Genomic DNA, 15,584 nt, shown 5'->3' on the forward strand with positions numbered 1-15,584 from the left:
AACGCAATGTTGCAAAATCTTCATTTATTGCTTTAATTTTGGACACCAGTGTATTTAGAAGATTGCAGTGGTATTTTTCAAGGAAAATACATTAATGTCTATAAATATTGAATCCAATTTGCAGCACATTATTACTTGTCACACAAATTAACAAACACAGCAGCTTCTCATGTACCTAACAGAAATTTTAAATCCCTGAATCTAGGTATTCAAATAATTTGTAGAATGAGTAGCTAATGAGGTATGTTTTTAATTTTCTTTTGAAATGACAAAGATTTTCAATTTCTTGCTTTACATTAGACAAAGGCTTGAATACCTTACTGCCAGAGAACATAACTCCATACATGGAGGTAAAGTCTACATGAATCTCTTATTTTTATTTTTTTACTATGAATATGTATCACTGTTTTAGTCAAAACTGATTTTTATTGTTAGCAACAAAAACGATTAAGAAGTAAATGTATTGGAAGACCAGTGAGAATTTCAGGAACATTAAAGAAACTTCTGATAGGTGTATGATTATCTACTTTACACAGTAGTCTTACTGCTCACTTCTGCTTTACATGCACTGCCTCATAAGAAAATGTACAGTAAAAATATGCAAAATAAGCATTCACACTTACCTTTAGGTTAACACAATGGAAGATGCTTCTATGGACATAACATGCTGAACTGAAATTCTTGACTAATTTATCCCAGTGTTGACTTCATTTTAAGTTGTTATCCATCAGACACTAAGCAGTTTTACATTCTGTGCTTCATTCAGTTTCTGATTGATAATGTCTGCTTCTGATGCCAAAAGGTCACTGTTAGATGGTTTGGAATTGCACAATATCAGTCTTGGTAAGGTTAAGATTTAAACTGTTGGCTATGAACCCCTTGTAGGTCTATGCAGCTATCATCTTAACTTTGGCTGCTAGGCTGAGTTTGGGCCTTTGATTAGTATATGCCTGGCCTTGGCATACATCACAATTCCTGAACTGTCCTTTAAGGTCATTGGAATTCTTTTATGTTGAGTGTGGGCCCAGTACAGATCACTGAGACACTAATCTATCCATTGTACACCTGTAGTCTGGCCGGGATTTCAATAGAGGTTTGTAAAACTGAAGCAAATGTGCCTTGTATAACACACAGGACCTGTTGGTAAGAATATTAAGATGTTGTATGCCTTCAAGGATCCCACCTTCAGGTTTATTAGGTGCTGTAATGATGATGATTTGTAATCACATGCAGGCTGTGAAACTTCACTAAATCCTTAATATTTAGAGTGGTCTCTCTCTCTCTCTCTCTCTCTCTCTCTCTCTCTCTCTCGGCCCCCCCCCCTCTCTCTCCCCCCCCTCCCTCTCCCCCTCCCCCCTCCCCCCTCTCCCTCTCCCCTCCCCCCTCCCTGTCTCTCTTTCCCTCCCCCCCCCCCCCTCTCTCTCTCTCTCTCTCTCTCTCTCTCTCTCTCTCTCTCTCTCTCTCTCTCTCTCTCTCTCTTTCCCCCTGGATGAGATTAGTTTTTCATTCCATAGATCCATGCTGAGGAGATTCTTGTGGATGTGGAACATGTAATTTTTTTAGCTGGAATAACAATACTAATAGTATGAGTATATACAATACATCATTTGTTTCTATTAAAAAAGTCGTCAATGGAGTAGAATGAGTTGGCCACTAGTAAGTCTTTCAGGCTCTTTTAAACTGATCTTTATTTGTTACTAAATTTTTTATTTTTGCTGGAAAATGATTGAAGATGGGTGTTCCTGAGTAGTGGACTCCTTTTGGAACTAAAGTAAGTGCTTTTAAGTCCTTGTGCAGATCATTTCTGTTCCTGGTATCGTATGTATGAACTGAGCTGTTTGTTGGAAAAAGAGATGTATTATTTAGGACAAATTTCATTAAGGTGTAAATATACTGAGAGGCAGTAGTTCTTTGAAGAGGTTTCTACAGGACATCTGTGAATTTACTCCACAAATAATACGTATTACACGCTTTTGGACTCTGAAAACTTTTGTTTGACTTGAAGAGTTACCCAAAATATTATACCATATGACATTATGGAATGAAAGTAGGCAAAGTATGCAAGCTTTTTCATTTTTATGTCGCATATGTCTGCTAACACTCGAATTGCAAATACAGATTTAAGGCGTTTCTGCAGTTCTGTGGTGTGCTCCCCCCAACTGAATTTATTATCAAGTAGTAATCCCAGGAATTTAAGACTGTCAACTTCTTCTATCTGCTCTTCTTCATACTTTATGCATATGCTGGGTGGAAACCTCTTACAGGTTCTGAATTGCATACAGTGAGTCTTTTCGAAGTTTAATGTCAGTGAGTTGGCTTTAAACCATTTATTAATATCCATGAAAATATCATTAGCAAATCTTTCTAGAACTACACTTGACATACTATTTATTGCAATACTTGTGTCTTCTGCAAACAAAACAAACTCTGCTTTGGCAGTGTAACTGATGAGAGATCATTAATGTACACAAGAAAAAACAATGGCCGTAAGATGGATCCTTGTGGAACACCACATGTAATTTCTTCCCATTCTGATGATGACTGATGACTTAATTCACTAGTCCCTTGCACTGACACCCTTTTTTTTCATGTTAGCGAGGTATGACTTGAACCATTTTGCAGCACTGCCTGTGACACCATAGAATTCTAATTTACTTAAAAGGATGTTGTGGTTCACACAATCAAATGCCTTGGACAAATCACAGAAAATACCTGCTGCTTATAATTTGTTATTTGATGAATTAAGTACATTTTCACTGTCGGTGTAAATAGCCTTCTCGATATCAGAACCCTTCAGAAATCCAAACTGTGTTCTTGATAATGTTATTTGTGGTCAGATGGTTGTAGAAAACTCTCTGCAGCCCATTTTTTCCACCTGAAAATAGTTACAACTGCTGTGTTATTTTTTCGGAGTCAGAAGAGGGTCAGAGAAGCTGCAAAACTGTGCATAAATAAGGAACATTGTACTAAATGTCTTATCATGGATGTTGTGCTATTTATAGCAGTGATGAGGAGTGTTGCAGTTCTAGAAGTACACCATTCTGCTTTTACAATCTTTCAGACAAAAGTTTGTTGACACGGTATCTGCAAGCCATTGGGATTGGAAGGAACATATGAGTATAGGCAGCCAACCAAGCCCCATTGCTTATGCTGTGTGAATGTATTGTGCCTTCAAGCTTCAGTAGGAAAGCCTGTTGTGTAGATGACCAGAAGGATCAGGTTGTTGATCGTAGAGCAATAGCTCCTGCATTTTCGTATTGTGAGGAGTTAAGTAGCTACCTGGTGTCTTGTATCCAGACTAGGCAGTGGTTGACTGTTCATTCTGAGGGTTTTTTTCCACATAGCTCATTAAGGCAACACTTTTGTAATTACTGGGGCACATTTGATCCTTACAGGTTTGAGGAGGAGTAGTATAATTGTCTCCTCCAAAGAGTTAGGAAATTGTCCTGTTTGCCATATTATACTACAAAATTGTAGAGCAATGTCTTTTGTTTCATCGACAAGCTGAATGAGCATGTCATACGAGTACTTGATGTAGTCCTGACTGGGCATGGTACACAAGTCTCATAAGTGTTAAATCAATTTCCCTATTGGGAAACAAACAGTAATAGGGCTTAAAATTGTTGGATCTTGAGTCTGGTCCATCCCTCTCCACAGTCACATAATGGTGGCATGATGTTGAGTCCAGTCAGACAGCGGGGGTAGTGTTGGCTGTATGCTGTACCAAAATCTCATTGCTTCTGGATAGTAGTTTGTGATATGTCTTCCAGTACAGTTGCTATAAGTGTGCAACTCTTTTTATCTGAAATCTTTCAATCAGCTTTCTGCATTTGTGTTGAGTTAGTGAAATAGTTTGGGAATACTTGTCACAACCTTTCGTAACCCTGGTCATTGGTTCATTGCACCTTTGTCCACACGACCCAAAACACTGGAAGGTTCTCTGCGTATAGGAGGCATTTGAATCATGGCAGAGTAGTGAGCCTGTCCCTGGTGGCTGAGTGGCTCTCAAACTCCACCAGGGAAAAGGATGTTTATGTATGTGGCTGATGGTAGTGGAAGTGATAAATGATGAGGTGAACCACATTTATAATGTTATCCATCCCCTCCTGGATGTTGTTGCAGTGTTCAAATACAGTCAGTTTGCTGTACAGCATCCCCTTAGCCGTGCTAAGATTCCATTTTGAAAGCTTTTTTCATAGACACTGTTAAGTTAGTTAAATGTATTCTGATCAGTAAGTACTCAATGGATTGCAGTCACACCTGGCTGGAGGTGGCTATACAGTGGACTTTCATGTGCAAGAAACTCAGCATTGGTGTATTTCGACATTATGAGGGCCTGTGATATCAATTGGGGCTATATAAACCTCGAACAGCTCCATCAGTGGAACATTCAGGAAGAAACTGTCATACATTTTCCCTGAATTGCAGACTCTCCAGATTTGAAAAGGAAAGTGTTTCTCATGGTAGTACCATAAACATAAGCATTTATAGTTTCACACTTGTTGGAAGAGAGGGAGAGGGGGAGGGGGAGGGGGAGACTTCACTAGGAAATAAATGACAGAATCATCTGCAAACAACCTAAGATGGCTGCTCAGATTGTCTCCTAAATTGTTTATGTAGGTAATGAACAGAGATAAATGCCAAGATTCTATCCTTGTGACATGTCCATAGCTGATTTCCTATCTGTATGTTCACTTAGCCCTTTCCACAGGGGGTGTAGGTGAATAATTTTCAACTCACTTAAAGCTGACAGCAGAATAAAATGATTTTCTTCTGGGATGGTTCCTTTCAGATTTCTTACTCTGTGTTGACAAAATGAGAAATGAAATATATTGTTGAAAATCACCAAGAGGATCCATTGTTGATTGTACTGACACATCTCAATAACAGTTTTTAAAAATGGATATTGACCATGAGTACTTTCCTTGGTGTCGCTAAACATATGTATTGGATCTAATGGCAACAAATAGACCTCACCTCTTTGATAATATCCACATCGAAACTGGTGTCAGTGACCATGATTACCAAAGTACAGTGGACAACTAAAACTAGCAGAAAGGTAAATATGTTCAGTAAACTATATAAAAAATCGATAATCATATCTCAATGAAGAGCTTGAAACTTTCAGGGCAGGAAGAAGCATGTAGAGGAACTCTGGCATGAGTTTAAATGAACAGTTGATGATGCACTGGATACAACAGTTCATAATGGGAGGGAATCTCCATGGTATACAGTTACTGTAAAGAAGCTTCTGAAGAAACAGTGATTACTGCATGATAGGTATAAATCAAAACGTAGCCCAGTAGATAGAGAAATGCTGACTGAATTGCATTTGGCTGTCAAGAGAGCAATGTGTGATGTATTCAGTGACTGCTGAAGCAGAATATTGTCAAGTGATCTTTCACAGAACCCAAGGAAATTCTGGTTGTATGTAAAGGATGTTAGTGGCACCAAAGTTAGTGTCCCGTCCATAATGAATGAGGGTAGGAAAGCAAAAGCTGAAATGCTTAATTCCATTCACAAATGTTCTTTTATAAAGGAAAACCTAGGAGAATTGCCCCAATTTAATCCTCATACCACTGAAAAGATGAATGAAATAAGTATTAGTCAGAGGTATTGAAAAACAGCTGAAGTAATTAAAATTGAATGAAGCTCCAGGATCGAATGGAATCATCCCTGTCAGATTCTATAATGAATTTGCAGTTGAGTTAGCCCCTCTTCTAACTATAATCTGTCATAGATACCTCAAACAAAAAACCACACCTAGTTCTTGAAAAAAAGGCACAGATCACACCTGTCTACAAGTGCAGTAGAAGTGACCCACAAAACTATCATCCAATATTTTTGATGTCAATTTGTTGTAGAGTCTTCGAACACATTCTGAGCTCAAAGATAATGAGGTATCTTAAACAGAACGACCTCCTCAATGCCAACCAGCCTGGATTTCGCATACATCGATCACTTGAAACTCAATGCACTTTTCTCACATGACATACTGAAAGTTTTGGGTCAAGGCAGTCAGGTAGATGCTGTATTTCTTGGTCTCCAAAAAGTGTTTGGCTCAGTACTACACCTATGCTTATTGTCAAAAGTATGATCATATGGTATATCAAGTGAAATTTGTGACTGGATTGAGGACTTCTTGGTAGGGAGGATGCAACATGTTATCTCGGATGGAGAATCATAACCAGATGTAGAAGTGAATTTTGGTATGCCCCAGGGAAATGTGTTGGGAACCTTGCTGCTCATATTAATGGCCTTGCAAACAATATTAATAATAAAATCTGGCTTTTGGCAGATGATGCAGGTATCTGTAATGAAGTACTATCTGAAAGAAGCTGCATAAATATTCAGTCAGATCTTGATAAGATTTCAAAGTAGTGCAAAATTGGCAACTTGCTTTAAATGTTCAGAGATGTAAAATTTTGCATTTCACAAAATGAAAAATCGTAGTATCCTTTGACTATGATATCAGTGAGTCACTGTTAGAATCGGTCAACTCGTATAAATATCAGGATGTAACACTTTATAGGGGTATGAAATGGAATTATCACATAGGTTCAGTCATGGGTAAAGCAGGTGGCAGACTTTGGTTTGTTGGTAGAATACTGGGGAAATGCAGTCAATCTATAAAGGAGCTTGCTTACAAATCAGTCGTGTGACCAGTTCTAGAATATTGCTCAAATGTGTGGGATCTGTACCAGATAGGACTAACACAGGATATTGAACGTATACAGAGAAGGGCAGCACGAACGGTCACAAGTTTAATATGTGGGAGGATGTCACATAGATACTGAAGGAATGAACTGGAAGGCTCTTGAAGATAAATGTAAATTATCCTGAGAATGTCTTTTAACAAAGTTTCAAGAACCAGCTTTAGATGATTACTGTAGGAATATCCTACAACCCCGTACATATCGTTCACATAGGAATTGTGAAGATTAGAGTAATTACTGCACACACACAGAGGCATTCAAACAATCATTCTTCCCCCACTATATACATGAATAGAAAAGGAAGAAACCCTAATAACTGGTACTGCCATGCACCTCACAGTGGTTTGCAGAGTATAGATGTAGATGTAGATCAATGTTTACATGCGCAGGGAAGATCACAAGTAAATGCTCTATTGTGGTTCTACTGATCAATAAGTAATTGGCATTATTGATAAGTTAGCAAAGAGAGAATCTGTGGTAAAACTTCCTCATGATTATAGGATAGGTACAGAAACAGCGAGAAACGCTAAAGAAACAACAAGAAAAACTGTTAAATTTTGTGTTCAAAAATGACAACCAAGCCTGACTTTCAAAGTGTAAATACCTTCAAATTGAAAGTAAGTGAAGTAGTGCACCTGTGATTCCAGCAGAAGAGGGAAGGAGTTCCTGTATCAGGTTTGATGTTATTGGCAGGAGAGTTGCGTGAAATTCTGAAGATTGATGGAAAATTCAACACTTCATCTTGGTTGCTGACTTGTTCTAATATTGCTGCATGAGTCAAGCAATTACCATTCACGTCCAGAAAATTAATGTGGACAAAGATGTAGCTAATGCTACTTTTGATGATGAATTCTTCAGTTGCATTGAACAGAATAATTTTCTCCCTGAATGGTGAACAGCAGTTTGGAACTTTTTGCTGATTATTCTGTAGTGTGTAAAACATATCGTCCTTGAGTGAATGTAGGAGAATAAAGGATGGCTTGGACAGAATTTCTGTTTGCTGTGATGAACGGCTGCTTGAACTGAATGTGGAAAAATGTAAATGCAGACAAGTGGCAGATACAGAAAAACGTCAAGGAGGGGGTGCTCAAGATATCTTGAGCTACCTTTACTTTTACTGTAATAAAAATTAATCAAGTCACATGCAAAGTTTAAAAAAAAAAAAAAAAAAAAAATTTTAACTGATTAAACACATATACAAGACAATGCCATCTTATGAAATAAAAAAGTTACAGTTGTGGTTCTCTTCCTTAAATGATGACTTCTACGCGTCTATTCTTCCTGGCAAACTGGCTAATTACATCATCAAATACGATGATGCGGACACGCGTGCTACATAAGAAAGTACAACTACTCAATAACTCGATTCAGTTGAGTCAACCGACGAAAGAAATGAATGAATAGTGTGCGGACTAACTGGCGGAGGCGGTGCGCGCACACGTGACCCCCATATGTATCCACCACTGATGCAGACGAGTAGAAACAACAATCCTCTAATGTTGGAATACAGTATTAATGGTGGATTGCTTGATACAGCCATGGTGATTAAATATTTTGGCTTAACACTGTAAAGAAACATGAAAGGGATGATCATGTAAGGTTCATTATATGGATGATGAATGATTGACTTTAGTTATTGTGAGAAGTCTAGGAAAGAGTAGCTCATCTGTGTTCATACAGAACACTGATGTGACCAGTTCTTGTGCCTGCTTGATTACTTGAGATCCCTACCAGGTCAGATAAAAGTAAGACATTGAAGCAATTCAGAGGTGTGCTGCTAGATTTGTGACCCGTATGTTTACTCAACATGTGAGCATTATGGAATGCTCCATGAACTCAAATGGAAATCCCTATAGAGAAGACAATGTTCTTTTTTCCAAACACTACTGAGAAAGTTTAGAGAATAGGTATTTGCGACAGACTGCAAAATGAACCTACTGCAACCAGTGCACATTTTCTTAAGGACTGCAAAGACAAAACAATAGAAATCTGGGCTTGTGCAGGTGCATGTAGGCAGTTGTTTTCCCTTGTTCCATTCACAAGGGGAACAGGAAAGGGAATGACTGGCTGTGTTACAAGGTACGCTCTAACATGAACTGTATGGTGGCTTGTGGTGTGTGTGCGTGTAGATGTAGATGAAAGTGGACTATACTGGAAGTGCATGTCCACACAAACTTCAGCCTCATTGACTGAAGTGCTTGCTACTGGGCATCAGCCTCAACTGAAGGATGCAAATTGAAGCCACTTATTACTGGAAAAAAGGACCAAAGATTAAGTTGTTATTTCCACCCTCCCACTATTTGTTGATGTCGCTACTGTTGTCAATGGTAAAGTATCTTTTTTCAGAAATACAAGATGAGTAAGATTTACAATAAACTTTTTACTTATCTTCTTTTTTTGTAGTTAGCTCCAGTTCTTCAAGTCTAGGGGCTGATTCTTGAAGTTGAAATTTTTGACATTTTAGGTTCTCATGGTTACAACTAACATAACTTTGAAGAATAGCTGTGCTGTATTTTAGTTTTCATGATAATTTATTGTATCACACTGTCTTTTGAATTTTTACATTAACAAAGCCAAAATTACATTGTTCTTCCAAAATACAAAATCACATTCGATCACATCAGAGGCATGCTCACTAGTACTTCACTCAGCAGTAACACAGTGTAACAATATTCCAAAGGATGTGTAACAAATAAAATAAAGTAATTTCTTTTTATAGATTTTAGCTTGTAGTATAACACATTGTATACAAAATCATACGTAATTTTTTTTAGGAAAACAGCTGCGGCAATATTGACCTGTTCAAAATTAGAAAATTAGTTGTGGTATCGACTACTTCTGTTGAGGAAAAATAATGCTAGAGGAGGGTGTCCCTTTACAATATCTCCCTCAAAAAATTTGGAGACATTGTGTTTACACTATTTTGTGGCCTACTATAAAGTTTGCCAAACGGTGTACAAAATGACGCCAAAATATAGAATACAGATGTGTAGAAGTATCTGATACATATCATATTTCAGAAAAAATTAGAAAAATAACTACTATAAAAGTCATAATTTATACATATATCAGGACATGGCATTCAGATTTTCAGATCTGTGGAACATTCCGTCACAAGACAAACAAGTCAAAGTCAAAACTACAGCACTAAACTATAGAAATAAGTGCAGAGACAATGTAAATTACTAGAATTACAGATTGCAAGTTTACGTCTATAAAGTTACACCTTCAAAGTCTTCAAAAGAGAAGAAAAAAATGTAGAGCCTAAATGTACGGCGAGTGAGCCGACTCAAAAAACCCACGACAATGGGTACAAGCTAGAAGAACATAATCAATCATGCATAAAAACATAGTACAAAATTAGTCAGCCATATCAACCAGAGTATGCAAGGATAAGTTGACTCATGAAAGGGCAAAATAATGAGAAAATATTATGACCTAAACTTACGATGTGGGGACCGACCCATGAATCCAAACCACACTGGGTACAGATCAACAAAAATGTTTCGACACAACAAAATGAATAAAGTTCACAATCATATATTAATAAGTTCAACCATATGTAAAGAATAATTATAGGAAGCATCTAGCCTCAATCAATAGTTGCATGCTTTCCTCGAGTTCACACACACAGTCGCGATGACCAGGGGTACCCAAAACGAGTATTAAGCATGAGTTTACCCACAACTCAAGTTCCAATGAGATACAATATTACCGTACTCAGGATAAATACAGGTAATCAGAGTCATAAATATCTTTGAATGATGACAATTGACTAGCTTGAGGACCAAAATCAGTGTGTGAAAGCAGAACTGTATACATCTTGTTATACTGTCTATACTCGTAAATGTCTTCCATACTATTTCCTAATTGTTCACACAAACTAACCTAAAAGATACATTTACAGTTGATAAAAAAAGACACGTACTAATTTAAAGTCACATACTGTATTGGGAAGTTCATACCCCTACTTGAAAAATCATACATCTATGTGGAATAACACTGTCCATACCAGTGATGATTTTTTTCTAAACAAATAGTTCCATGAATTCTTCATATAGGATAATTTATTGACCAACAATTTACAAATCTCAGTCACATCACTGATGTAGTTGACAGATGTTTGAGTACATTACCCAGCATCTAAGATCTCTTGTAAGTCGACTGGACCAGCAGGGTACAGCCATACAGCAGTGTAGGAGTGGATCCACCCACATCTTTCAGTTTCCTGCCTAGATTTCTTGTCACACGGTCCAAGGGATAGGTAACTTCCTGTCTGACATTCACATAAAATCCTGAAACATTGTTTTGTGTTCTAAAAATGCTGTTCAGTACCTTCCTCGCATCACATGGCATATGCTCGTATATAGGGTTTACATCAGACTGGATTAAAAAGCATTCATATATTAAACTTTAATAAACAAAATGCAATGGAAAAAAATGAACCAGTAAGGTGATTCACACAGATATACTAAGATACTATTCCTAATTTTTACAGGACAAAATATGAAAATTTATTACTAGATATTTAACGGCATTGTCCCATTTCAAAATTGTAAAAGGATCTACTCATAGTCTCATAGCATATATGAATCAAATTCTAAATCACAAATCTATTACAAAACATCATTATATAGTTGTATGCAAATATAATGTATCATAGATTTAAACTGAGTCCCCTAGATAAGAGAGAAATTTAGAAATCACATGACCTTACATACTAAATTCCTGACAAACAAAACACAGTTATGTAGTCATATGAATCTGCAAATACAGTGTGTCATAGATTTAAACTCAGTCAATAGATAAAAGAGAACTTAACAAATCGCATTATCTTTCTTATGACATTCCTGACAAGCAAAACACAATTATATAGTCATATGGATCTGCAAACTTAGTGTATATTTTCTTCTAGATTAGGGAACATTATGCATCCATGTTCAAAGGACTTGTCTTCTATACTAAAAGTTAACTGTACCTGAGATTTTACCAATTTGCTTTGCTTACCAGTAGCTCGTATTATCTTTATGTGTTCAGTGGGCATTTCCACAAATTTCTTACTACACTTGATATTGTCTCTAAATTGTTCAGATCACAAATCAGGCTATCCATGTATCAGCAGTCACCTTCCCACTGATAAATCTTAATTTTTATATAAGGACACCCAAAATATGAATCATCTTCTCTGTTGTCAGACACTTTATGCAAAAGATCACTGAATTTCATCAAATGCTACATCCACACTGTCTTTATAGGGTTTTATCAACTTCACTGGTATCATAGCATTACTTTGGTACTCATGTTGTCAGATAAAGACTGAACACAATCAGTGGAATTCACGGCACAACTAACATCACTTGTTACAGAAGGAACACAAAATACATTTCTGTCAAAATTACACTTTCTGCTTAGATCTTCTTTCACTTCATTCCACCTATTTGGATACAGATTCTGACTAAACATATCTAACTTATTCCAGAACGCACATTTATCTATGTTATCAACAATCTGGTCCCAAACTTCAAAATGTTTTCACCTTTATTCTGTAGGCTCACAGATAACTCGCCTTTACTATTTGTAACATTGCTCTGCATGACATTAATGAAAAACTGTTTTGACTGGAGTGATCTTCCATGACTCTCACTTTACATCATCATATAAATCACTTACATTACCTGTGTTGTCAATATCATTCACAAATAACTCTGAAACTTCATTATTCTTAAACTGCACAAATACATGATGATGATGATGATGATGATGATATCCTCATCAACAACACCACTAACAAAAGTCTCATCTCCATCAAAGTCACTTACCTCAGTTATTTCACAGCTCTTAATCACATCTACATGAAAAATATCACCTAGTTCAGATCCAAACAGACATCACCTGATTTACATACACCAATAACACTGTTTAATGACCAAGAGAAGAAATCATTAGTACATATTACATCAAAATTCTCACTACTCTCACATTCTGGTTTGTGATTAGTACCTACATCACTAGAATTAAACATAGTATCCCAAAACTTTTGCTCAAAACATAAATTAGGTATCTGATATTCCTCCTGTTCAATTTCAGATACATGTGCCAGGTCACTGACACTGTTATCATTGTTTAATGGCAGGTGTAGCTTGGGGGTCTGTGCTTATTGTGTTTTCTTGCCCAAAAACTGTGGACCTGAGGCAATTTGCCATTTCCTGAGTAGTTACTTCTATAATTGTTACTTCTATTAAAATGCCCTTGGTTATCCCAATTATTCCTATCCTGTTGATGTTCAAAATTTCTCTCTCTATTTACACTCTGATCCTGATAAAAGTTATCATTATCTCTGTTTCTGTAATTACTCCCATTGTGATTTCTATCACTCCGATTATTATGGTACATACTTCTTTCTACTGCCCTATGCAGCATGTCAACATATTGTAAAAATTGTTCAAGACAATCATCAGTTCTGTGTACTAAATCGCACTGCAACCTTTCTGGTTATCTTCTTTAAGTACATCAATCATTGTCATTTTGTCAAGTGGTTTGTCAAGGTGTGTTAATTTTTTAAGTTATTTCTTACAAAATCTTTCAAAGTACTGTCCCTATTCCTATAATTAGAACCATTCAAAGCTTCACTTTTAATTCTCCCCTGCTCAGCTTCCGAACAAAATTTATTTAAAAAACCTTTCTCAAAACTTTCTCCCCCTTGTCTTAAATTTAAATTTACTCATGATAGAGCTTCACCTTGAAGACATATTTTAACAAATTTAATTTTGTGAATGTGATTCATGCACGGCACAAAACTCTCTCTACAGTGATGCAGAAAATCCACTGGATGTAAATTGTCTGCTGGAAAACCTTTGACAGGAGTGTTTGACCATGCAATACCATTGTTTGCACACAGATTTTTGTGAATGCAATTTTCTTGAACTGTTGAAATTTTTTGATCTAAAACAGTTAAATTAGTTTGCATATTGTTTTCAAAATTAAAAATTTTTTGATTTAAACTGGCGATTTTTTGTTCCATTATTTCCACTACGGCTTTCCATTCAACTCTGACATCAACAACATTCTTCGACTGTCTCACTGATTCAACTATGTATTCATTTTCCAAAACAATAAATTTATTTTCTAACACAGTAACTTTTTCATTGACACTTTTTAACCCCTGTGACAACCCATTTTTTAGTTCTGAAACTTGATTACTAAGTTGGTCCATTTGATCTTGTACTTAGTCTAATTTACTATTGTTATCTGTCTTCATTTCTTCTATCTTTGCCAAAATGAATTGCAAAATATCATTTTGTACTGTTTCTTTGCTGACTACAATTTCACTCGGCCCAGACATGTCCTGACTGGATCATACAGCTTTCACTTCTACCCCGCTCCTACCCTCGTCTCTATTCATTTTGTTAACAAGCACGAGTCCACAAACAAATTAACTTCACAAATAGTTTGTACTTACCTTTCCTTTTTGATGTCCCTGGTTGTAGTTGTAAAGTCCTCTTTCATTCGATCCGAAATTACATTGTTCTTCCAAAATACAAAATCATGTTCGATCACATCAGAGGCATGCCCACTACTACTTCACTCTGCAGTAGCACAGTCTAAGAATATTCCAAAGGATTTACATATTTTTTGACAAATGAATTTCTATTAATTTATATTATTATTTTGTAAATGAATCCAGAAGTAAACATGAGAAATAGCACCAAATTGTGTAATTAATAAGAGAAATTTTAAGTGCCAAATATTTTGTAATTTCAAATGTTTCTAAAAACAATAATTTGAATTGTACATTCAGAGATAGTACATATTGATTGTAACAAAGAAAATAAAGTAATTTCTTTTTATAGATTTGAGCTTGTAATATAACACATTGTGTACAAAACCATATATAATTTTTTAGAAAAACAGCTGAGACAATATTGACCTATTCAAAAATTACTTCTGGTATCGACTACTGCTGTTGAGGAAAAGTAATTCTAGAGGAGGGTGTCCCTTTACAATGTGCATCCAGAGGATTGATGACATTACCACTTTATTACATGTAACAGAAAGATGCCTAGATGGACAATACTATAGTCAGAGATGGGGCCTGTTCTGTGTTTGTTCTTGCCATGTACATGTTTATGTGGAGGGGAAAGGCTTACCTGAAAGAGCTGTTCTTTTACCATACAACACATCTTGACATCTTGCTGAAGATGTGCTTGTTTTGGATAACCAAATGATTTTTGTGAGATACTTTTCATCTGGTGTTACGTGCTCATCCAGGACCAAGATGTGATGCATTACCAGTTGAATCTCATAAAATAGGTTGTTTTTCAGTTGCCAACGCAGTCTCTAAACTGCATTTATCTGGCTAATTGGAACTAGCTGTAAGTCAATAGTATCTGTGTATCACAGACCAAGTCAGACTTTCTTATTGATGGACTCTGCAATAGGAAAAGGATAGTCATTGTTGACTGTCAAGAGGATGGAAAATTAGTGATGCACAATTTTTTTCCTGGAGAAAACTGTACAAGGAGCATTTACTACCCACCAATACTGTTCATGAAAGACACTGTTGTGAAGGTGAATGATGTAATCAGATTTCGGTGTCTTATATTTGACAAGAAGCTGTTTTTACCATATTTTGGAGTTCTGAAGGCAAAAGCCTCAGGTACTTATCTTAAAGTGCCTAAGTCAGAATGTCTTAAAAGAGGAGACTGAGTGCGTCTACTACAATTCGATTGAGAATCTATCCCATCCTGACTGGATTCTGGATCAACTGAAAATCATTGTCACAGTGCACTGTGAGGGACTTAGATGAATGTGCATCCAGTCCATAACCACCCCACTTGCTGAAGCTGTGGTCTGCTTCCAACCTGCTGA

The 15,584-nt window shown here is 36.5% G+C and overlaps 1 protein-coding gene across 1 annotated transcript in view; it reads left to right on the forward strand.

The window, feature by feature from the left end:
* Positions 1-15,584, forward strand: part of LOC124616182 (probable 39S ribosomal protein L24, mitochondrial) — a 53,618-nt gene that overhangs the window by 13,317 nt on the left and 24,717 nt on the right. The gene's annotated exons all lie outside the window — the stretch shown is intronic.

Source organism: Schistocerca americana, chromosome 5 (assembly GCF_021461395.2).
Source record: "Schistocerca americana isolate TAMUIC-IGC-003095 chromosome 5, iqSchAmer2.1, whole genome shotgun sequence".
Classification (NCBI taxonomy): Eukaryota; Metazoa; Arthropoda; class Insecta; order Orthoptera; family Acrididae; genus Schistocerca; species Schistocerca americana.